We start from the raw sequence: 23,713 nt of genomic DNA on the forward strand, positions 1-23,713 counted from the left end.
CCTATTAACCCCACCCCCATCCCAATTTTTCACATTTGCTGTCGGATCACCCTAGCAGGGGTTGCACACAGGGCTGCATTAACCTTCAGGTGCTGAGGTTTCCCTCTCTCCATTCCCAGAGCCTGTGATCAGGAAACAGACATCAGGGCTCCCAGGTGCTGCACAGACCATGACTGAGATCAGACCCCATATTATGCAAGGTGCTGTACAAACCCTGGGCAACACTGAGACACCCAGGAGGTTCCCCTCAATTTCCCTGAGCCTCTGCTGCCCAAATTCTTCTGAATCCCTCTGGCTCACCCCCCCCACACATAAAAAACCCACCTTTCCAAACAGTCCTTCTATCCTTGCCCCCTGATTCTGGTTTCACACCCTGGGACCATCTCCTCTCTTTGTCTCTCCCCCTCCAGGTGAAGCAGAGATGGAGGCAACTTCAGCCACTGGAGTCAGCCTCAGCGAGCACTGCAGCCGGCCCCGGGGGAGGGGGGGTGTTTGCAGACACAGGAAGAGAGCAGGGGGTGCTGGGAAGAAGGCGGCAGGAGAACAAAGCTCAGAGACCGAACATGGGGAAATTCCAGGGGGCGGGGCTCTGACACATCCCAGGTGCCGGGCAGCTCCTGGGGGCGGGGCTCTGGCTCAGCTGGGGGGAGGGGCAGCTCCTCGGGGCGGGGCTCCAGCACAGAGCAGGGGCGGAGCAGCTCCTGGGGGCGGGGCTCTGGCACAGCCCATGGGCAGGGCAGCTCCTGGGGGCGGGGCTCTGGCTCAGCTCGGGGGCGGGGCAGCTCCTGGGGGCGGGGCTCCAGCACAGAGCGGGGGCGGAGCAGCTCCTGGGGGCGGGGCTCTGGCACAGCCCATGGTCAGGGCAGCTCCTGGGGGTGGGGCTCTCGCACAGCCAGGGGTCGTGGCAGCTCCTGGGGGCGGGGCTCTGGCACAGCCCATTGGCAGGGCAGCTCCTGGGGGCGGGGCTCTGGCTCAGCTCAGGGGCGGGGCAGCTCCTGGGGGTGAGGCTCTGGCACAGCCCGGGGCCGGGGCAGTTCCTGTGGGCGGTACTCTGGCTCAGCTCAGGGGCGGGGCAGCTCCTCGGGGCGGGGCTCTGGAACAGCCCGGGGGCGGGGCAGCTCCTGGGGTGGGGCTCTGGCACAGCCCAGGGCCGGGGCAGCTCCTGGGGGCGGTGTTCTGTCTCAGCTCAGGGGCTGGGCAGCCCCTGGGGGCTGGTCTCTGGCACATTGTGATGCGGAGCCCGGGCTGAACAGCTGCTTCCTGGTTCTCCACCTGCTGCCAGCAGCGCTGGAGCTGCCCGAGCTGGAGCGGAGCAGCTGTTCTCAGCTGCAGCCAGGATCTGCCCCCGGCCCGGCTGAAATCCATGTGTGGTCAGAGACTGGGGCAGGGGGCTCCCCTTGGTGTGGCTGTCGGGGGCGGGAGGGGAGAAGCCAGAGCTGCAGGAAGGGGAAGGGCGGTGGGACATTGTGACCCGGAGCCCCCGGGGAATGAGAGGCGCTGGGGGTCAGGAAAGTGACTCTGCCCCAGGGAGCCTGGGAGAAGCCTTGAACGCGCCTCGGCCCCAGTGGAGCTGCAGGAGGATCCACCCGCACGCCTCGCTGTGATGGGGGGCCCGGGGCCCGGATGTCGTGTGGGGGGGAGGGAGGGAGGGGCGGACCCCGGGCCAGGCGGGGCGGGGGGGCGGTGTATTAAATCCCTCCCCATAGCAATGTGCTTCTCCCGGGCACTGCGCATACCCAGTAACAGCCGCTGAAGCCGCTGCCCTTACCCCTGCCCGGACCAGCAGTAACGATCCGCTGGGGGCAGGGCTGGAGCGGGGAGGGGGAGTAATAGAGAGCGTGGGAGGGGCGGGCGCAGTGCAGGAAATTGATGGGCGGGGGGGCGGGGTCAGGCAGCTGGAGGCAGGGTTCGTGGGGGGCTAAAGGGCACAATCCGGGCTGGGGGGAGGAGCAGGAGTTGAGCTCAGGGGGAGGCGCTGGCAGAGCCCCCCCGTTTGGTGTGAGGGCGGAGGTGTCGAGGGGGGAGGAGAAGCCAGAGTTGCAGGGGGGGGAGGTCACTGGGGTGGGGGGGGGTAGATATGTCTCTGTGCAGCCAGCACATTCCCGGGGTGGGAGGGAGGTGAGTTAACTGGATCCTGTCCCTGTTTTTGCCACTTCCTCCCACACACACATTCTCTCAAGATTTCCCCTTTTCATTATCACACGTGGCTATAAAATCCAGGGAGATTCTCCTCCTCCCCCACCAATGATCAGCACTCTAATTGCCTCTGATTTTCCCTTTTCTCTCCATACTTCTCAAATGTCAATTTAAAATCTCTCTGATGGGGGGTGGATTTTACCACCCATTTTATCTGCAGCGATTTGTCCTTGTTTGGGTGTGAAATTGTTGCCCTGGGTCATTCCCCAGAACATGGCTCCCACTGGAGTGGGATGGGATGAGGTTCCCGTTCTCTGCCAGGGCAGGGAAGGGAAGGGAGGAGCACATCCCCCATGGGGACTGCCCAGACACCATTTCCCAATTCCCCTGCGGCCCCCTGCCATTGTCCAGGGAGCCTTCCAGCTCCCCCCCGCCCTTAAATCAGCTCCTCAAAGGGCTCTGAGCTGCTCACGTGAATGGTTGCCCCGTGGCCGGGGGGGACCATCACATTCTGTTTATGTATTGGACAGTCATATAAAATCCAGTCCAACAGTCCCCCTTTTCCACTAGTTATTTAATAGCAACATCAAATCCCCTCCGATCTTCGTGGTTTTCTCTCATGTTATCAAATGTCGTTTGTGACAGGGTTCTCTCTGCGTGTCTCAAAGATTGATATAAAATACCCCAAACATTTGCCCCACTTCTCTCTAGTTGTTTTATTTCTAATTGAATATGATGGGTTGTTTCCCAATGTGCTAAGATGCAGCCGCCTCTGGGGTGGATCCATGGTGGCCATTATTTGCTAGTGACAGCCCGTGGATCTTTCTTGCCCTCCAGGCCTTCCATTCTCCTGTTAAAGAAGCACTCCCCAGGCTCCCTCTGCCTGTGTGACTGGCCAGCAGGAGGTGGTGTTAACTTTCTAGCCACTTCTCCCACTCTGTGAGGTAACACTTGCAGGGGCAGGGAAGGTGTCTGTGTGGGGAGATTGCAGCTGAAGGGGCATTGTGGTAGGGGGAGGCCTCTGGGTGGCTGGGCAGGGGGTACCCTAGTCAGGTTGGTGGGTTGTGGAGGTTTGGGGTTTTCGGGGGTGGTGGTTCTGATGTGCCCATCCCTGAGGCTATGGGTCCTGGAGGTGGGTATCGCTGGGGGCCTGGTGGCTGCAGAACAGTGGGGGTGGGTGTCTCTTGGGGAGGCGGGACAGAGGGTTAGAGGGAGCCTGGTTCTGTGCCAGGGGCTCTGTCTGTGCTTCCCCCGCTGGTTCCTGGTTTTGTTGCCATGCCCAGTGCACAGAGCTGGGAGAGGGGATCCCTGGCACTAGGTGAGGGCATGCCAGGGAAGCAGAGTGATGGGTCACATTGTAAATCATCAGGGGGTAACACTGGGGAGAGGAGCGGTTCCCAGGCAAATGTCAGGGTAGATCGTTCTGGAGGGTGGGGAAGTTCCTAGGCAGGCAGTGAGGGACTGAGTTCCCAGTGGGGGGGGTCCCTTGAGGGGGTCCCTGGCTGCTGGGGGCTCTTGGTGGGGGGAACCCTTTGGGATTCCCAACCTGGCAATCATGGTGTGGTGGGGGTTCTCTGGCCGGTGGGGCTTTGAGGGGTATCTGGGGTCCCTGGCCAGGGACTCTGGGGCTGCGTCCCAGGGAATATCTGATTGGATCCTGGCTGGGGGGTGTCTGGTGCCCCTGGCTGGGGGGTCTGGGCTCTGGGTACTAGGGGTGTCTGGGGGCTGCTGCTAACCATGATCCTTCTCTCTGGTCAACTTGTACCAGAGTCCTGGCTCCTAGTCACCAGGTCACCAAGTCCATTCCCCAGTCACGTGCCCTGTCACTGTGATAACTTTCTGTCCACTTAGCAAACACTGTTAGTGTGAAATCACAGAATTTACTTTTCTCATCTTTGGAAAACTGCAGGAACTTTCGGTTCCGTTTGGAAAATTTTTGCCCCCAGTCTTTGTCCTAGGTCTGCGGGGGTGAGGGAGGTGGGAAGGGAGTCAGCACTGCCACACGATGGTCTTTTCCACAGCGTTCTGAACTCATTCTTTCTGAAATCCGGTGTCATTGAGACCGTTGTTAATCCAGAGTCACTGTATGGAAAGACAAGGAGTGATTCCAGATGGACAGTGGGTCAAATGAGATCAGCCATTCTCCCTGTGAGGAGGGGCTCCCATTAGCTGCTCTCCCCAGAGAGCTAAAGGAGGGAAGCTGCTCATACACTCTGTCCCTCTCTGCTCAGGACATTGGGGTTCAGCTTCCTGGGTCAGATGCTGCAGCCTCCATTGTGATCTGGGAGACCAGGCTTGACAGCTGCTGCGCCCCCAGTGGGGCTCTGTGCTGGGAAGTGACCTTAATTAAAGCTTCTTCTCTGCCCGGCCCAGGGGATGACTTTCTGCAGCTGGTCCTAGCCCCCTAGGGCAGTCCTGGGCCCTGTTACTACTAAATTCTGAGCCAGAGTCTCCAGGTAACTGAAAGACCTCAGGGAATGTCCTAGGGTCTGGCAAGAAAGTGACTCTGCACAAACAACACCACCTCATTTCTCCTCCCATTAGCGGTTGCCAGGAGGAAATCCAGCCATGGGAGAGCAAAGCCCCCAGGAATGGGACTGTCATAGCCAGAGGGGCAGGGAGAGAGGACAGGGGAAGGAGAGACTGAAAGGGGCAGTGGGAGAAATGAATGTGGGGGAGAGATTTCCAGCTCTCTAGTCCACTCAGACACATGTATTGCTGCATCCTGGGGCAGAAGCACTTTCCAGTGAACAAAACAAGGATCAGACAGAGCAAAAGCCAGTTCCTGACTCCATATTCCCCCTGCTGGGGTGTGGCTGCCGTGGGGTCAGTGTCTGAGGGAATCCCCCACAGTGACCCTTTGGTTCTGCTCTTTTCTAGCCTTGTGTTCAGAGAAGGGGTGAGGGGAGAGAGAAGGGAGGTTAAAAATGTGTCTGTGGACTTAGCCTGGCAGGAGGGGCCAGGTCTAAATTGTAAGAAACAGATTGAGCATTTCCCAGCATGACAGAATCTAGGGTGTCTGTCTGCAGGGAAAGGGCCTGGGGGAATTGTGATGTGAAATTAACTAAAACCGGTTGTGAAACGCCCACAACTGCCCTTCTCCCCCAGACAGGCTGCAGAATGTTTTGCTCCAGCTCATCCCAGCCTGGCGTGGGACAGGGAAGAGAAATGGCTGCAGTGGAGTCAGTCCAGGTAGAGATTATCGGGGGGTTGCTGGTGGGTTCCTGCTGGAGGAAAGGGAGAGCAAATACACCAGAGGTGGGAAGGTTTGCAGAGTCTGGTTTGGAGGTTGGAGCGGGGCAGGAAATTCACAGCGTGGGGAAAGGAGGAGGCCAGGGTGTGGCAGACCTGCTGGGAGTTATTTACTAAGTGGCCTAGATTCTAGGAACAGACGCAGGAGGTTTGGAGGTGGAAATGCCCTAATTTGTGAAGAGAGAAAATAACCCACCTACATGGAGCTAGTCAAACTGACCAGACTCCTAGTGCTGGAGCCTGACCTCATTAACCATCAGCTGCTGTGAGATATAAAGGGGACACCCGTGAGTCAGGCTTATTGGAGCTGCCTCTCCCTTTATATCAAGCTCCTCACAATGAGGAGGGTGTTGGGCATCCTACCAGCGAGCTCTCCCAGGACCCTGCTAGGGGCTCCATCTCCTCTATCAGTCAGTGGCTAGTAGGGTGGTGATGGATATGCTGGGAGAGATAAGGGGCTCTCTCTTCATCCCCTCACCCTGGCATTTGCTGGATACTCTGAGCCAGGTCGAGGTGGGACTCTCCTGACTATGATCCACCCAGAGCTTCCATTTGATTCACTCTTCTCTGCCACAAATAGTGGGGCTGTGAATGGGGCAGCAAGTCCTTAGTGTTGGACTCTTACTCTTTCAGGGGCTTTTTTTCAGATCATTTTGAATTTTAATCCAATCCTCCAAAGCACTTACAACCCCTCCCAGCTTGGTGTTGTCCACAAACTTGATACGTGTAAGAGAGAGACTGTTACTGGGAGGGTTTCCCCATGTGTCAGAGGGTTACACCCTGGTGGGAGGGGGCTAGGCCTGTATTGGAATAAGGTCACTCTGTGCTTCACAGTGTGCTAGAACCTAGAATGTGCATTAGCAGGGGAAAAGCTGGGGGGAATCGGCTTGGGGAATGGACAAAAGCCTAGTCTGAATTCTCACACCTTGCCCTTTTCACCCCGGCAGGCCAGAGAATAACATCCATGTTTCGCTGCAGATCATCTCGTCCTCCCAGGGACAAGGAAATGGCTGCAATGCAGCTGGCTCAGGTAAGAGATTATCAGGGTGGCGGGCTCTGCTTGGAGGTTGAGGAGCAGTAAATGCATAAGAGGGTGGGAATTGCTAGAGGTGGTGGGAAGCAGGAAATATCTCGGGTGGAGAAAGGGAGGGGATAGCATGTGACAAACCTGCTGAGACTTGTGTAGTGTAGGGCGTGATGGGTTGTCACCCCCAGGAGGCAGTTTGTGGAGCTTCTGGGAACTGCTGTGTCCTCTAACCCTCACGCTGGGCTGGCCCTTCTCACACTGCTTTGCTGGAGATTTCGCCAGCCTCTCCAGGGCCTGTTATCACCCAACTCAACAGCAGGTGGCGCCATGCAGCCAACTAAGCTACCTGAGTGCGTTACCTAAGCCACTCAAGGACAGATAGAAGACAAGAGCCAATTTCCCACTCCCCAACCTTGCACACTTGCTGTAGTATAAGTCCAGAATGATACCATCTCACAGTGCACAGGGATCTCTATAATGCAAGCTCATTAATGAAGTTCCCCTTCCCCTCGATATGGGACAGATGTGCACAACAAGCTATTTTCCCCAGACACTTCACTCAAAATACGCTGGTTAAGATAAAGCATCAAACAAGTTTATTAACTGCAATAAGATAGATTAAGTGATTATAAGTGATAACAAACAGATCAAAGCAGATTATTTAGCAAATAACCAAAACTCAGACTAAGCCTAACATACTAGATGGATAGAATTTGAATTAGCAATTTCTCACCCTGACTGATGGTACAAGCAGTCCACCAAGTTTCCATACACAAGCTAGAAATCTCTTGATCCTGGGAGCAGCACTTCCCCCGCATCCGTTTTTGTTTCTCAGGTGTTTCCAGAAGTTCTCTTGTGTGGAGAATGAGGCCAAGAGATGATGTCACACCCCACCTTATGTAGCTTTTCCATACGGTGGGAACCTTTTGTTCCAAACTCAGTTCCTAGTCCAGTTTGTGGAAAAATACAGGTACTAAAATGGAGTTTAGTGTCATGTGGTCTGGTCACAGGCCCTGCTGAGTCATAGTAGCCATGACTCATAGGCTGGCTGAAACATTCACAGGAAGGCTAAGCTCTTCCACAGTCCATTGTCTTTGTTGAGCCATCAGCACTGTCTGGTTTCTTCATTGTTGTACCTGAAAGGCTCATTGTGGGTGTTACCCAGAGTAAGCACATTTGAAATACAGATCCAGAGTCAATATCCATAACTTCAGATACGAACATGATATGTGCACACAAATAGGATAATCATATTCAGCAAATCAGAACTTTTCCAGTGACACCACACATGATGCATCTTCTACAAAATAGATCATAATTATGTCCTAATCATATTATAATCATACCACTATGATGAATATGGGGGTGTAGTGTCAGATAGGTATTAATTTCAAGGCACAGGAGTTGGGAATGGAACTTCCCCTCTTTGTGGAACAGGAAATAACCCTCCAGCCAGGGCTGGGACAACTTCCCAGACTCTCAGTGATGGAGCCTGAATCTACCGACATTTCATTAATTACCACCAACCCCAATCTTTGTGGCAACTGTAAACTTTATCAGTGATGATTTTGTACTCTCTTCTAAGTCATGGATAAGAATGTTAAATAGCACAGGGCCAAGAACCAATCCCTGCAGGAACCTGCTAGAAAGAAATCCACTCGATCATGGTTCCCCATTTACTATCAGAGTTTTTAATCTATTTAATGTATGCCGTGCTTATTTTGTATCATTCTAGTTTTTTAAGTAAAAATATTGTGCTAATCAAGTCATGTCCCTCACGGAAGTTTAGGTATATTACATCAATACTATTAGCTGCAACCAAACTTTTGATCTCATCCAATAAGGATATCCCGTTAGTTTGATAATCTCTATTTTCTCTAAACCTTTGTTAATGGGCACTACAATTCTGACCTTCTAACTTCTATTCTTTATGATTGACTTCCCCTTTCTTCCATATATTTTATTTGGAGAGTGCTTGGATTCCTAGCAGGGAGCCACTATCAGGGTCCAGAGACAGCCCCATCTCCTATATTAAGCTCTGGCTAGTAGCTATGTGATAAATGTGAAGACCCTGCTTCTGTCTGTCAGATGGGAGACACAAAGGTTCTCTGTTTCTACCCTCTGATGCTTCCTGGCTGCTGTAAGCAAGGTGGGGTGGGACTCTGTTAACATGTGCCTCCCGGAGCTTCCATTTCCCTGGTGCTGCTGTTCCGTGAATAGTGGGGTTGTGAATGGGTCAGCAGGTACTGAGTATTGGACTCCTGCTCTTTCAGGGGCCGGTGACCTTCGAGGAGGTGGCTGTGTATTTCTCTAGGGAACAGGGAACTCTGCTGTACCCCACTCAGAGAGCCCTCTACAGAGATGTCATGCAGGGGAACTATGAGACCATGGTCTTGCTGGGTAAGGATTCCTGTCCCTTCTGTTCTTGGAAGGGGAAATGAAGAGTGAAGGTTCATGCCATCCCCACAATGCCATCTGTACCCTGTCCTGTTTCAGCATCACCCCAATAGGCCAGTAACATACATACTTCCAGAGACCCTCCTCTGCTGCAGAACACTTTGGGAACAGAGCACAGGAACAGCATCACACAATGTCAAATATCTCCTTTTTACTCAAGTAAAACTGGGGTTAGGTCCAGCATAATGAACAGAAGCTTCCTACCCCCAGCCTTCTCTCAAACCCTGAGCCTTCTCTACCCAAACCAGAATGTGCTTGCGGTGTAACAAGCAGGCGGCTGGAGTCAGAGCTGCCAATCCAGGGTTACTTATCATACAGACACTCAGTGCGTCCTTGAACGCTGGGTGGGAGTATCCAGACAGGGGAGCTCCAGCAGCAGAACACTGAATCTCACCCAGGATTACAGATGACACAACTCCTCGCTGATCTGGATTGCACCCCAGCATGTGAAAATGGCCTAGGTTGGTAGTGACATTTCTTGAGACATGGAGAGTCTTGCTCCCATATCACCAGGTGTAATAAAAATAACAGGAAAGGCCAAATATGGAAAACTGATTGTTCAGCTTGCTTTTGACCTGCATCATATTTTGCAATATATTCCAAATAAGGGAATTAACGTGCAACGTATGTGTCATTGTTTGTGGTTTTAAGCTGTAAAAGGCTTGTGTGATTTTTAGCTCGGGAACAGTATTCCAATAGCTGTCGCCCCCTGCGTGCTTGTAACCAAGAAAAGAGCCTCAGGCTGAGCTGATTCAAATATTAATCCTGTGGTCGTTTTCCACAACAGCCTCAATAGGTCCCTGTGATGGAATGTAAGGCTACATCTAGACTACCCACCGTATCGGCGAGTTAAAATCGATTGGTCGGGGATCGATATGTCGCGTCTCATCTAGACGCCATATATCGATCCCCGAGCGCGCTTATATCGATTCCAGAACAACACCAACCCCAACGGAGTTGCTGATTTGACAGGGGGAGCCGAGGACATCGATCCCGCGCGGTGAAGATGGGTGAGTAATCCGATCTTAGATATTCGACTTCAGTTACGTTATTCACGTAGCTGAATATGCATATCTAAGATCGATGTCCCCTGTAGTGTAGACCAGCCCTTAATGTCTTCACACCTTCCCCCTGCAGGAGAATGGCTGTTTGATCAGCTGTTTGCCTTGCTGTCTCTGAGGAACTGGTCTGTGGGTGTTCCCCAGAACTGTAACTTTTTCAGTAATATCATACTGTAAAATCTCACAATTTTACATGCAGTGTTACTACACATTTTAACAGGAGGATAATATTCAGTAGGTTATGCTTTTTCTAATGATACCTCACAAGCCATACTGGGTACAAAATTGATCATAATTTTCTAGAAGAGTGAACACAGGGGTACAGATTGACACAGTGTCTGTGTGTGTGTTCCCAGCAGATATGTGGGTATTTCAATCCCTCCTAAGCACAATGTTTGGCATCTTTTGAAGGACCTGGGGAACTGGTCCTGGGAATTCACTAGTTTAGCAAGTGTGAGACTGCATGAAATTGTGAGACACTTTGGTATTAATAATAAAATAATAGAATCTGATAAAATTGCAGTGAATCATGCTAGGTATACAATGTAAAGTGTCAGTGAAAATGTTATGATTTGCCAAATATGATAATTTTGTTTCTATGTTTCTATCACCTTTGTATTGTGAGTTACAGATATGTAAGGTATATCTGTATTTCCAGACTTGTGCAGTTTTTCTGGGTGACACCTCCAGACATATTGGCATCAACATTGCCTAGTATGTTTGATGGCCCATTGAGGGTCATCAGCTGTACAATGAAGACATGGGCCAAGGGGATACACCTATTGAGTCAGCAAGACATGCCGGGGTTTGCCTGTGTAATGAAACCTCCAAAGCTTTTCCATGCCATGTGCTGTGAAGCTTGTGTTTGGGACACAGGAAGTACAAGCCACATGGCAAAAGGAATATAAAGCGCAGCTGCATCATCTCCATCTTGTCTTCAATCCCCATTCCTACCTCTGGAGCAACTTCTCTACAAACTGAACCCTGGAACAAAGAACTGAATGACCCATCCAAGCTGTGGATGCGTTCCAGACAGACTTTCAAGCCAGCAACTCACCAATACTGCTAAGAACCTGATATATCCATTTTGGAATGTATCTGACTGCTTTTCCATTTAAATTCTTTCTGTCTTTCTTTCTTTTAAACCTTTAGTTTAGATGCTAAAGAATTGTCTGGAAGGATGGAATTTAACTTCATTCTTTCATTTGTTCTTTCTTCTAAACATTTAGTTTAACTGCTAAAGGATTGGCTGGCAGCATGGTATTTTGGATGAGATCCAAACCTGGGTAATGTGGCTAACCTTCTACCCACCCACTTCCTGGATCCAATTAGGATCACTCTCCTGCTGCCCTCTGGCCATGCTGTATCACAGTGAGCAGAGTTTTTAAATAACCTCTCACTGTACGGGACCTAGTTGCTGATTAGGAGTCAGAGAACTGTCATGCAATAAAGGGGGCCGTGTGATTTCTTTTTTCAGAGTCTCGTTAACCAGTGTGTGGGATCAGAAGCACAGTTTGTGACTGGTCAGTGAGTTTAACTTCAGTGTTAACCACCAGTATGGGGAGCATCTGCTCTCCCTTTTTCAGCCTGCTCTGACCTTGGCATTTTCAGTGAGGACTGCCCCAGGCACACTAGGTCACACTAAGCACTGAAGATAAATTAACAGAATGTTTTTGATGATCAAGTTGTATGAAATCAACTGAACTCCTTTGTTTTCTTTCATCTGAGCGGAGTTTCTGGTTTTCCAACGTGATATGATCTCCCAGCTGGAACAAGGGGAAGAGCCATGGGTCCCAGAGCTCCAGGGTTCAGAGGAAAGAGAGATCCTGAGATCTCCCCGCACAGATGAGGAAACATTAAACCAACTCAGAATCTGTAAGTGCCTGAAGGAAACATCTAGGATGCCCTACAAAGCTCTTGGGAAGTCTCTCAGTTCATTATTAACCATAACAGGGGTCACATCCGCAGGGTAAATATAGCTCAAGGCTTCCTCTAGATGTTAGCAGACACCGGGCAGTAGCTTTCTCCCTTCCCCCTGTGAAGTTGGATGGGATTTGAAGGCTGAATTGATCCCCTCCTCTCTCCTGTTGGGGGGAGCTGAGTTCCTGATTTTTATTCGTCCTCTCTCCAGCACTTGTTTTGGTTTGGCTTTCCCCTTTCCATCCCTGTTTGAGGTTTCTGTCTCTATCACAGCAGATGATGCAATGACCTGTGAGGTTCAGCACAGACCAGAAAAAGAGCAGGGAAACCAGCCAGGGGAGAAAATGGATAAATTTATTTCCTGTCAGGGAACTCAGAAGGGCCTTAAGGAAACCAGAATACAGCAGGAAATCTGCAGGGAAAAGCAAAAAAAAATACATGTGCTGAGTGTGGGAAAAACTTCACTTACAGATCAGGGCTTTCTCAACATCAGAGAATCCACACAGGGGAGAGGCCCTGTGAATGCAATGAGTGCGGGAAAACTTTCAGTCGCAGCTCGCACCTTATTGGGCATCAGAGAATCCACACAGGGAAGAGATCCTATGAATGCAGTGAGTGCGGGAAAACTTTCAGTCGCAGCTCACACCTTATTCGGCATCAGAGAATCCACACACAGGAGGGGTCCTATGAATGCAGTGAGTGCGGGAAAACCTTCAATCGCAGCTCTCACCTTGTTCAGCATCAGAGAATCCACACGAGCAAGAAGCCCCGCGAATGCCGTCACCAGGCCTGCACAACTTGCAAAGTGGTGATGTAGAGAAATCTCTGTATTAACTATCTCTATAAATCGTTATAACGTTGCATTGTGTTTTTTTGTATTAAGTATCTTTATCTTTATGACATTGTATCCGGCATGATGTTATTTTGTAATTCATATGATTTGGCATTGTGCCTCTCTATTTTCACACAGCTTTGCATTAGATCCTTATATAGAAAATTGGTAGAAAACTTTGTATCAAATGTTATAGCCCCTAAGGATAGTATAGTTAAAGTAAAAGAAAACATGTGCCTTTTTGCTAGAAGTAGATTAAGATCTTCCCTCACACTCTGTAATCAATTGCTCTATTGACTGAATGAGGTGTGAATGAGTGAGGCTTGGAAGACACCCACCTCCAGACAGCTACAACAGTTGAAGAGGGAATGGGAGCCAGAGCAAAGGACAATACAACTTGTCAAGTGGGCCCAGTAAAGAAGAGCAGACATATTGATGGCCTCAGGGATTAGAAGCAAGCACCTTCTTTAGAAAACACCCTCTTTGAGCAGCATTGGGACAACACCCAGAGAAAAGCAGCACAAAGACCAACGGACGCAGACCCAGATTTTGAATCTGGTCTAGATTTGCATAAGAGGGAAGCTGCTATAAAGGCGAGGTGTCTTGCAGAAGGACCCCGGATCTCGTCTTGTCACCATCGGACCATCGATTTGGATCGGTAGAAGCCCGGCTCCACCCCTCCCCCATCTAACTCACCTGGCCAGTGCAGTTAAGGGGAGCAACTAGTTGGTAACAACAGCAAGACGGAGTGTGTTTATGTCTGTGTGTGTGCGTGAATGCATGACTGTGATATATATCTCATGTGCATGTCATAGAGTATTAATTGATACCTGTATTACTAATAATTGTGGCATTTTGCCTTAATCCCCCTGAATAGTTCCTGTACAGTACTTTGAGTAAAACAGCGAGGGCCACAATACTCCAAAGAAAACAGCTGAGGACCGAAACCCCCCGGCCCTGCGGAAACACCCCCCACTCAGGACCTCCCAGCCTGGCGGAAACACCCCGCCCAGCCCTGCAGAAACAAACCCTCCTTCCCCAGTGCCGCCCCACCAAAACAGCTGTGGGTCAAAAAGGAAGGTTGGTGGTGGGGAGGTGTTACTTGATGTTAAATCAACCAGGGACTCCCAGCCAAAGAGGTGGCTGGGAGCCCTCAGGGTCAAATTAAAGGGCCTGGGGCTCTGACGACTGGGGGAACCCGGAGCTTTTCAGGGCTGGGGCAGGGATTTAAAGGTCCCAGAGCTCCTGCTGCTGAGGGGAGCCTGAGCCCTTGAAATCCCAGCCTCACTCCATCCCCTGGAGCTGCCGCCAGGATTCAAAGGGCTCTGTGCTGCCTGCAGCCACAGGGATCCCTGAGCCCTTTAAATCTCAGCTGCTGCCGGGATTCAAAGGGCTCTGGGCTGCCCGTGGCGGTGGGGAGCCCTGAGACCTTTAAACCTCAGCTGCGGCCGGGAATCTCTGCGAGCAGCCCAGAGCCCTTTGAATCCCGGCCGTGGCTGGCAGGCCGGCTTTAGGAAGTGTGGGGCCCAATTTGAACATTTTTGGCGGGGCCCCGCAGGGATGATTGGGGAAAAAAAAGCCTTTCAGTTCTTAACAACCGGTTCCCTATAAAAAGTTCTGCCACAGTATGTATTTTTTGTACCAGTAGGATTACCATACGTCCGTATTTTCCTCCCAGATGGCGATTTAAGAACCAAAAAGCCTGACATGTCCGGGAAAGTACAGATGTATGTTAACCCTACCTAAAAGTTCTTTTTTAAAAAGATGGGTCTGAACTAGAAATGAGCTCTGCCACTCCCTTAGGGTGTGCTAGGGTGCACATGTGTTGGTCCCAGCTGCTCCCTGCCCATCTCATTGAAGCAGGTGTTCAGGGTTACTTCCCTCGGAACTGCAGAGCACCAGTGAACATGGGGCTGGCTGGAGGTGGGGGAGGGGGAGGATGCGAGAGGTAGGGTCTGGCTGCAGGCTGGGCAAGGTGTGTGGGGCAGGCTGGAGACAAGAGGTGTGGGGTGGGCTGGCTGGCTTCAGGCAGGGCCACAGGGAGGGTGCGGCATGGGTTGGCAGGGCTGGAGACAAAGGAGTGCGGGACTGGTTGGCTTCAGGCAGCGGGGTGCGGCAGGGGTTGGCTGGAGATGGGTTGGTGCAGGGCTGAAGGCAAGGCAGGGGGTACGGGGTTGGCTGGAGACAGGGCAGGGGGTGCAGGGCTGGTGCGGGCAGGGCAGGTAGTGTGGCAGGGGCTGGCTGGAGACAGGGAAGGGGGTGCAGGGCTGGCTGGAGACAGGGGTTGGTGCAGGGCTGAAGGCAAGGCAGGGGGTGTGGGGCTGGCTGGAGATGGGCAGGCTGCAGGCAGGAACTGGTGCAAGCAGAGCATGAGGTGCGGGGCTGGTGCGGGCAGGGAGTGCAGCAGGGGCTGTCTGGGGACGGGCTGGCTGCAGGCAGGGCAGGGGGTGCAGGTACAGGGGGTACAGCCCATCCTCTATGGTGAGTGCCTCCTTCTCCTCCTCCTCCTCCTCCTCCTGCCCCCTCTCCCACTAGGGTAGCAGCAGCAGCCTGGTTCTTGGGGGCTATTTCAAGGGCCCGGGGCGCCCCTGCTTCCACTGCCTCAGCTCTGTAAATAGCCGCAGGAACCCTGGGGAAGCGGATGGGCTCCAGTGGCTATTTAAAGGGCCTGGGGTTCCAGCCCCTGCTGGGAGCCCCAGGCCTTTTAAATTGCCCCCTGGGGAAACTGGGCCACCCTGGTACAGAGCACTGGCTTTTGCTGGCACTGGGGCTTGGGTGCGGGGTCCTCTTAGGAGCGAGGCCGATTCAAGGGAATTGGTTAAATTGGCCTAAAGCCGGCCCTGGTGGATGAGATTTAAAGAGCTCTGAGCTCCCCACCCACCTGCCCAGAGCCCTATAAATCCTGGCCACGGCTGAGATTTAAAGAGCTCTGGGCTCCCTGCGGCTGCGGGCAGCTCAGAACCTTTTGAATCCCGGCCGCGGCTGAACTTTAAAGGGGTTTGGATTCCCCGCGGCTATGGGCAGCCCAGAGCCCTTTGATTCCCGGCTGCGGGACGCACAGTGAGACTTCACGGGCCGCACGTTGCCCGTGGGCCGTATGTTGTGCAGGCCTGGCATGGAGGGGCAAAATAGGTAAGAAATTTCCGTGGCCTGTCACTAGCAAATAGTAGCCACCATGGATCCTGCCATAGGTGGCTACATCTTAGCACTGTGGGAAGCAACCCTTCACAGAGACCATTTGTCTTGTGGTTTGGGATACTTCTCAAGACATGCTGCACTCAGAGTGACCCCCTCATCCTGTGCCAGCTGGAGAAAAGAAAAGGGGCCAGCCAACTCTCCCACTACCAGCTGCGAACCACTGATCCTCAAACAGGGGGAGGCCTCTGGCTTTGATGTGTATTAAATATCAGGCTGGTCTCTTTCTTTGGCAAATATCTAACAGAGCTAAAAGAGGGAACAAATGATCCTCAAAGGAGAGGGGAAAGACAATCACTGGGAAATTTAATCCCCTGCAACATCCAGAAGGGAGAGCGACTCAGGGCAACAGGTTCCCCCGAAGGGAGAAGTTTTGGGGATTTAGAAACATAAGGAACAGCACAAAACTTGAGAGGATTGTTAATTGACATTTGATAATGACACAGAGGGAAAACCTGAGCTTTCAGATCAGTGTTCAGAAATGAAAGACAAAGGGTGGAAATCAGAGATTTTGGATCCATTTTGCAAATTATAGAGAGGAAAGTGGAAAATCAGAGGGATTTTATATCAGTTGTTGATAGGAGGTAAAATCTGAGTGTTTCACATGAATACTTGATAAATGAATAAAGAGGAAATGGGCAACATTTGCAAACATTTTGTGTTCAATATCTGAGAAAAGGTGTAAATCTGAGATTTTCTTATTATTTTATAATTAGAGACAGGAAAATCTCAGGGCATATTCAATTAGAAATAGACAACTAGAGAGAAGTGGGACAAATGTTTAGGTTATTTTATTTGAATCTTTGAGATTTGCAAAGAAATTGTGTCACAAACTGCATATTTGATAACATGAGAGGAAAACACCAAGATCTGAGGGGAGAGAGTCACTTTCCTGTCAGGGAACAGTGCTCCCTCCCCCTCCCCCTCCGGGGTCTCTCACTCACTGGGGGCTCCAGGCGGGGCTGGTGCGGTCAGAGCCTGGGGCTGCCTAGGGGGCAGGTCCCAGCTGGAGAAAGCCCCCCCCCGGCCAGGATAGGAATATGCTACTGGTAGCAGCCTGGGGCTGGACCCTCTCTATGGGGGACACTTGCTCCCCCCTCCCCTTCCTGGCCCTTCCCACGCCCTGTTGCCAGCAGAGAGTGGCCCCCCAGCCCAGCCCAGAGGTGTCCCTGTCTCAGGCCCCCCCCAGCCTCTGCCCAGTTCAGAAATCACTCGGGGGAACCATTTCCCACCTACACAAGGACAAATCACTGCAGGTGAAAATGGAGGGAAACACCCCAAATCTAAGATCTGAACTGGCCATTGGCAAAGGGGAGAGAAAATGGGGCACAATGGGGGGAGGGGAACAGGAAACTTCTCAGGGGTTTGAAGGAAGGGGGTGTCAGCCTGGATGTTGCTTGTTGCTCTCTAGGGAGAAAGGGGGCAGGACAGGAGAGGAGGGGGTCTCCACGGAGGGGGCAGTGGTAATTCCGAGGGGATCTCAGCCCTCCCTTTTTCTCCCCGCTCCTCAGGGGTCACCTGCTCTTCTCCCCTCGCCCCCCCGGCCATGTCCCGGCTGCACAGACATTTTCCATCCATCCCTTTCCCAGGTCTCCCCCCTCCGCAGCCCCCGCCCGACCCCACGCAGGGGCTGCTAGGGGTAATGCATGTTCAGTAGGGATTTCTCCCCTACTAATGCTGGGGTGTCCTTCTCCTATAGGTTAGTCCTATTAATGATCTCATCTTGGTGCCATGTGTGTTCAGTTCATTGCCATGGCACTCGTGTGCTTAGACATCTGAGGATGCTCTATAGAAAAGCTCCTTGAGTGAGGTGATCCACAGGGAGTAGCTCAAAGCTCCAAAGTGCCTGGCCAGGGGCAGGACATTGGCACAGCAAGGGAGGGGTGTAGGCAGTGACATCACAAAGGCCTTTTGCAGGACCTCACACTATTGGTCAAAGACTATTGGTGAGCAGGTGGTGACCTCACAGAGAGATCCTGACATCAGTCAGGGGCCAGGGGCTAGGGAAACCTCAGAGACCCCTGTGGCTTTGCTTCAGCAAGTCTCCTTCTCCAGGTCTCTGTCTGAGGACTGAGAGAGTATTCGGGTTCACTGGACGTGAGCGCCAGGAGAAACCTTCTTTCCAGTTTTCTCCTTCCCTTGTAGTGATTTTACTAGAAAACAGCCGTCCCTGTTTAGAAGGTAAGAGCCTCCTGGAGGTGTGAAACCTGTTCAGTCTGATCCATCTGGTGAGAGTTGAATTCTAGGCATGGAAAACATGAGCTTAAGGAGGCAGAATTTTATTCCGCACCTGGGATTTTGTCCCTTAGAATCATGGGGACATTAGGGTTTGTCCTTTGTGTTTCACCTTTTCCTCCATCCACCTGTCCCTCCCTCCTTTCTCTTCATCTCTTCTTTTGTCCTTTCTCCTGTTCCCCTCCCAACACCAGGACGAGTGTGTGCATTGTGTGTTGCGGGGGAGTGCTCTGCAGCTCTCACTGTGGGAGTTCCACCCAAAAATGTGAGGCTGAAATAGTGCTCAGGCAGTCAGGGCTGGATTAACCTTTTGTTGGCCCTGGCACCAAACATATTTGTGGGCCCCAGTGTAGTCACTGTGGGCTCCGAGTGTGGGCCTGGTGGGGCAGTGCCATTGGTGCCTTCGTATAGCTGATACTGAACCTCAGAGACATTTTTCATTTTGATCACACACCTCTCCATGACTATATGCATTGCCATACACAGCTCCCTCAGCCCGCGGGTTTTCTTATTGAGCTGTACACCCATGTGGGTTTACCAGTGTCCACAGTGAGCAGAACTTTCATAGTGACCAAGGAAACTCCCCACAGATTTATCTCTTTCCTCATTCAGACCTTCTCTAGCCATGTCTCCAGTACCCCCCCCATGTCACCAGTCACTGCATGTGGTCCTAGTCTCAGCTCAAAGTCCTAAAGCCAGCAGACACCTGATCAGTTCTGACAGATCCCTCCCTCAGCCCCCATCCTGCCATGTGAGCAAGCCACCTGCAAACACCATTTCCCAAAGTGAGGACTTAGCCCTTGGGAATCTGAAGACACCAGCGTCTCTCCCTCTGCTCCCATCTACATGCTAGTCTGCTACCTGGTCACCACCACCTCTCCCCATACTTGTTTCCTTTCTACTTTGGACATGCTCCCAACCAGATGGAAGCTCCCTCTGCAAGCCTGACCTGCTCCCGCCTTCCCTGCTCCCTCGACATTCCTTTCCTACTGGTGAGCTCTGTTCCTTGAGGTTAACTCCAGTGTCTTTAGGTGCTCTAGCTTAATGGCCCCAGGAGTCATAGAGCAACTTGTAGTTTCTCTAGCTACAGCCATGGGGCAACTGCCAGAGGCCAGCCTTAGACAGCTGCAGCTACTAGCCGCAGGAGAGGAGGCAATGCCAAGGCTGAGCATGCTTGAACCTTGCAAGGGCAGCACTAGGGACTCTAAATCCTCAGCACTGGCGCTAGGCAGCTGCAGACTCTGGAGTTAGGCACTTTCCTCCTATAGGTTCCTGCATGGTTACAGAACTGCAGTAAAGTGGAACAATTATCAGCTTCTGTGATTGGAAGATGTCTGGATCCATCTAATAAGACTGTCCTACATAAATGAGGAAAGTTGAGGTGCCTTTATTATTCTTTTGTTCCATTCTTTGTTTCTATGGGGAATTTGCCAGTGCAATATCACTGTCTTCCTTTTAAACAAACAAAACTAAAAAAAAAAGTGTAATGGCTGTTGAAAATAGCAATTCCAGCCCTCGTTAGCACTGTGAAGACCCCAACGTTTGTTGCTCAATTTTCTCCTACTTTTTCTACAGTAAATGACAGTGGATCAGCATATTTGATTTGGGAGAAATGAAGTAACAGCTGCCCAAATTGAGCTTGAGCACTCCTGATTTTGAGGTGTTCAGATCTGGAAGGCAGGGGCTAGATTCCCTTTATGAATATTAGATACATCTGGAAAGGAAAAGTCAATTTCTATTTTCATGGCTCAGAAGTGGAAAATCCTCCTGTCCTGTATCTGAAGCTGTCCAGGTCCAGTAGAGCCTCCCCTTCCTTACTTACCATTTTACCTTCTGGTGGGAATCCACATACCTCCCTTGCCCAGCTTCAGATAGAAAGGGCCCTGTCCAGTTAGTGCCACCCAGTTCCATCTTTGGGGGCTGCCAGGCGAGGTCACAAAAGCATTCCTCAGCCTGTCTGGGGAAGTCTTCTGAGGGTGCTACCTGGGCCAAAGCCTTCTACTCCTTGGTCACACCTCTTCCCTATTCACAGGTAGCAACCCCTTCCTAGCAGCCACCCCCAGCCACAGCAAGCTACAGCGCATGGAGTCTCACAGCTTCCCCCTTCCCTTTCCTGTTGATAGCAGCCAAGGGAATGCTGGGAAATGTTCCTTCTCTGCTCCAAGGCAGGGAGCTGGTCAAGGAACTACAGCTCCCAGGGCCCTATGGGGTCTCAGCTCCCCTACTAAATCCAGGCTGTTCTAAGGTTCCCTTTCTGCAGAGTGGAGGAAGTTACTGTTATACGTCCCTTCAGAGCCTGGGCCTAGCACTATGGCACCATGTCAAATCCAGTACTGCTCCCAACTCTACCCAGCTCTGTTGCTGGCAGGATTTCTTCCCATTCTTTTTCTTTCCTGTCTCCACTCCAAGGAGAAGCTCTGCATTGTTCCTGTGTGGGAAATTGAACCCAGGCTGTCTGGGTGAAAGCCACGAATCCTAACCACTAGATCCACATGGGACTTCCATAACACGTTAACATGTTCATATTCAATAACACAATTGAACGTAGCCATTCAAAGTAGCCATTTAAAAGAAGCCATTCAAAAAACTTCAAAAACAGACTTCAAAGAGAAATTGCAGAGTTACAACTGATCTGCAAACTTAACACCATTAATTTGAGCTTGAAGAGGGACTGGGGGTGACTGGCTCACTACAAAAGCAATTTTCCCTCTCTTGATATTGACACCTCCCTGTCAATTACTTGGAGAGAGCCACATCCACCCGTGACTGAATTAGCCTTCAACACTGTTCTCCCCTTGTATGGTAACTCCCTTTACATCATGTTCCAATATATATTTATGCCTCTATCTGCAATTTTCACTCCATGCATCTGAAGAAGAGGGCTTTTTACCCACGAATGCTTGTGTCCAAATAAATCTGTTAGTTCTTAAGGTGTCACCGGCCTCCTCGTTGTTTTTGTGAAATAAAAGCAAAATGCACTCTAAGCTGATCTTAACCCTTTCAATGCCCTTACAAACTTAGATGATTCTCACCACAGTCTGGCTGGTGGCTTTTCAGCCAGGCTCTCCCCTTTCGTCAGCGCTTCAGTTGCTTGGTGTGGGGGTGTCTGTAGATGTAGGTGGACGAGAGAGACAAAGCATGGCAAATGTCTCTGCTTTTATCATGTCCTTTCTTCCCTCTTGGCTTTGCTCCCCCTTCAGAGTAAGGTGAGCATCACCGCGTCTCTCCAAGCAAGTCTGAGCAATTCCCCTGGGGTGTCCTCTTGCAAGATAAGTGATTGCACTGTAGCTCCCTTGCTGAACAATGGCTGTTGATGGGATTGTTTGACACCCTGTCCGGGTGTTGGTTACTTTCCTTGCTGTTGTCACTGGGGAGCTAATATTTGGCTGACTCCCCCACCTTACAGCATAGTGATAACCACACTGCACAATTCTCATAACTTCATATGCATGAATGGTAAACATCTATGGGTAGAGAAATGACTTTCAGCAGATCATATCCTTTCCCCTGATACCTTACAAGGCATGCTCTGTATATAAGATCACGATTATATGAAAATGAGGAATATGGGGGTTACAGCACACTCCCCCAAAGGTACAGATTGTCACACTGAGATTCTATTTTCATTTGTTATGTAACAGCATTAAAGAGATCCAGTGACTGACCTATGGCATTTTCAAGTGCTAAAATAGCAAGCGCTGTTGGTCTCTCATTGGCCATCAGCGACTGAAGATACGGTTTAATGAGCCAGAGCTTCAAGGCGAGGGTGGCTCTGTCCACTGCCTTTCGTTGCGCTGCTGGGCACCAAGTCCCTGGCGGTCAATACGTGACGCTGGGAGAAGAGAGTGGGGTGGCAAGCGGTGGTAGAACTTTTGCCACCAGGGTCTAGCTGTCTAACTTCTTCTTCGTACTGCTGGGCCCCCGTTGCCTTCAGGTAACCCAGGAACTAAGGCAGGAATAGGGTGAGGAAGCAAGTAAAGCCGAGCAAGGAAGGCAAAAGTTAATCTTATCTTCATGGGCAGCTCGCAATGACGTCCTTTTTCTGTGCCACAGCTGACAACAACATCCCAGACAGAAAAGTAACAGGCCAAAAAGAAACCTAGCAGCTGCTGAAACAGTTCAGTTGGGAGCGTGCTAGACTAACAGGCTTTTCTATCCTCCTTTATGCACGGGCTGGATGTTTTCTGAGAGTGCAGCAGTTCCTTTAACTGCCACGAGTCCCTCATTTCAGGCTATGCAGCAGGAAAAGACAGCATGGGCTTCTGCACCGAGTTGGCCCACCTGACCTTTCATTCTTCTCTTGCTCTTTGTCAGCAAGGAGAAGAAAAAGAAGCTCTCCCTCAAGCTGGAGTCACACGGGCGAGGTAAGGACGACTTCCTGAGTGCTGGCTCCAGTCCTCTGCTCCTGCCAGCTGACCTATCGAGGGGCTACCACCACATTCTCTAGATTTGTCCATCGGTCTGTGCCAGAGTGAGCAACAACCCAGTAGGTGGAGTTTCTGTAGTGTAGTGGTTATCACATTTGCCTAACACAGCAAAAGGTTCCTGGCTTCAAAACCAGGCAGAAACATGCTGGCTTCCTTTTCCCAGATCCCCTTGTTATTCAGAAAGGGCACTCCTCCTATTGGCCTGTCCCTGGGATAACTCCAACCCCTGCATGACGGAGGATGCTGACAGCAGTGGAGAAAGCACCTTGGTGTCAGGCTGGAGAACCTAGAGTAGTTAGGCCAGTCACCATTTGGAGGCTTGTCTCTTGGCCACCTCTGCTGTTGGAGGTTGCTCTATAGAGGCTCTCACTTCCTGCTGGGCTCCTTTGCGTGACTGGCCAAAGGAGGAAGTGAGGCAGGAATGGGGCAATAGAGGAAAGTTGAGCTGAGGAAGGCAGGGAAGAAGCTGTGCAGCTAAGTGGGGTTAGTAGAGCACCACCCTTCATTCTGCAAAGCCTGGGGAGGTGTGGTTGGCTGCTGGGAGGTAGAATCCTGTGCCTGCCTCTTGGCTTCCCAGGAGTGGCTACTTGCAGCCCAGGAGAAGAAGGGAGGTTCTGGGTGAAAGGAAAACAAGCAAAGCTGAGTCCAAGTGGAGAATGGCGGCTCCTTTATGGCCAACCTGGGGGCATGACTGATGGTTTTAGAGGTGGAGGCTGGGCTGGCTGTGAGCAACTGGGATCCAGGAAACCCCACCTGCCCTTCTGAGGGCTGAACCCATGGAGGTGCGGTTGGCTGCTGGGAGACAGACCCCTGTGGCTGCCTGTTGGATTCCCAGGGATGGCTACTTGCAACCCAGGAGAAGCGGAGTTCTGGGGAAAAGGAAAAGCAGCAATGGTGAGGCTGAGTGGGCTCCTTTCTGGCCGAGATGGTGGACTGCGGTGAGTCTGGGAGTTGCCTGTAAGCCATAAGTGGACGTAGTGCAGTGAAAACTGCTGCTCCATTCTGGCCGACCTGGGGGCGCCATGGATGACTTGGGAGTGGGGGCAGGGCGCTGGCTGCGAGCAAATGGGATCCAGGAAGCCCCAGCCTGCCCCTCCAGGGGCCGAGTCTTCTTCTCTCCTGCCATGGGGAGCCCGACCTTAAGCCTGCCCAGCATTGTGCAGCAGCTCGA

General features: G+C 51.5%; 1 protein-coding gene and 1 pseudogene across 1 annotated transcript in view; one reads left to right on the forward strand and one right to left on the reverse strand.

Annotated features, from left to right (window-relative positions):
- The window catches only part of LOC127053665 (zinc finger protein 560-like), a 159,015-nt gene extending 150,085 nt beyond the window's left edge, over nt 1-8,930 (forward strand). Inside the window, exon 4 of the mRNA XM_050958754.1 lies at nt 8,866-8,930. The gene's annotated coding sequence lies outside the window, so the exon portion shown is untranslated. The remainder of the gene's footprint in view (nt 1-8,865) is intronic.
- LOC127053869 (zinc finger protein 883-like) overlaps nt 1-23,713 on the reverse strand; it is a 433,432-nt pseudogene that overhangs the window by 325,852 nt on the left and 83,867 nt on the right.

This window comes from Gopherus flavomarginatus, chromosome 6 (assembly GCF_025201925.1).
Source record: "Gopherus flavomarginatus isolate rGopFla2 chromosome 6, rGopFla2.mat.asm, whole genome shotgun sequence".
Classification (NCBI taxonomy): domain Eukaryota; kingdom Metazoa; phylum Chordata; order Testudines; family Testudinidae; genus Gopherus; species Gopherus flavomarginatus.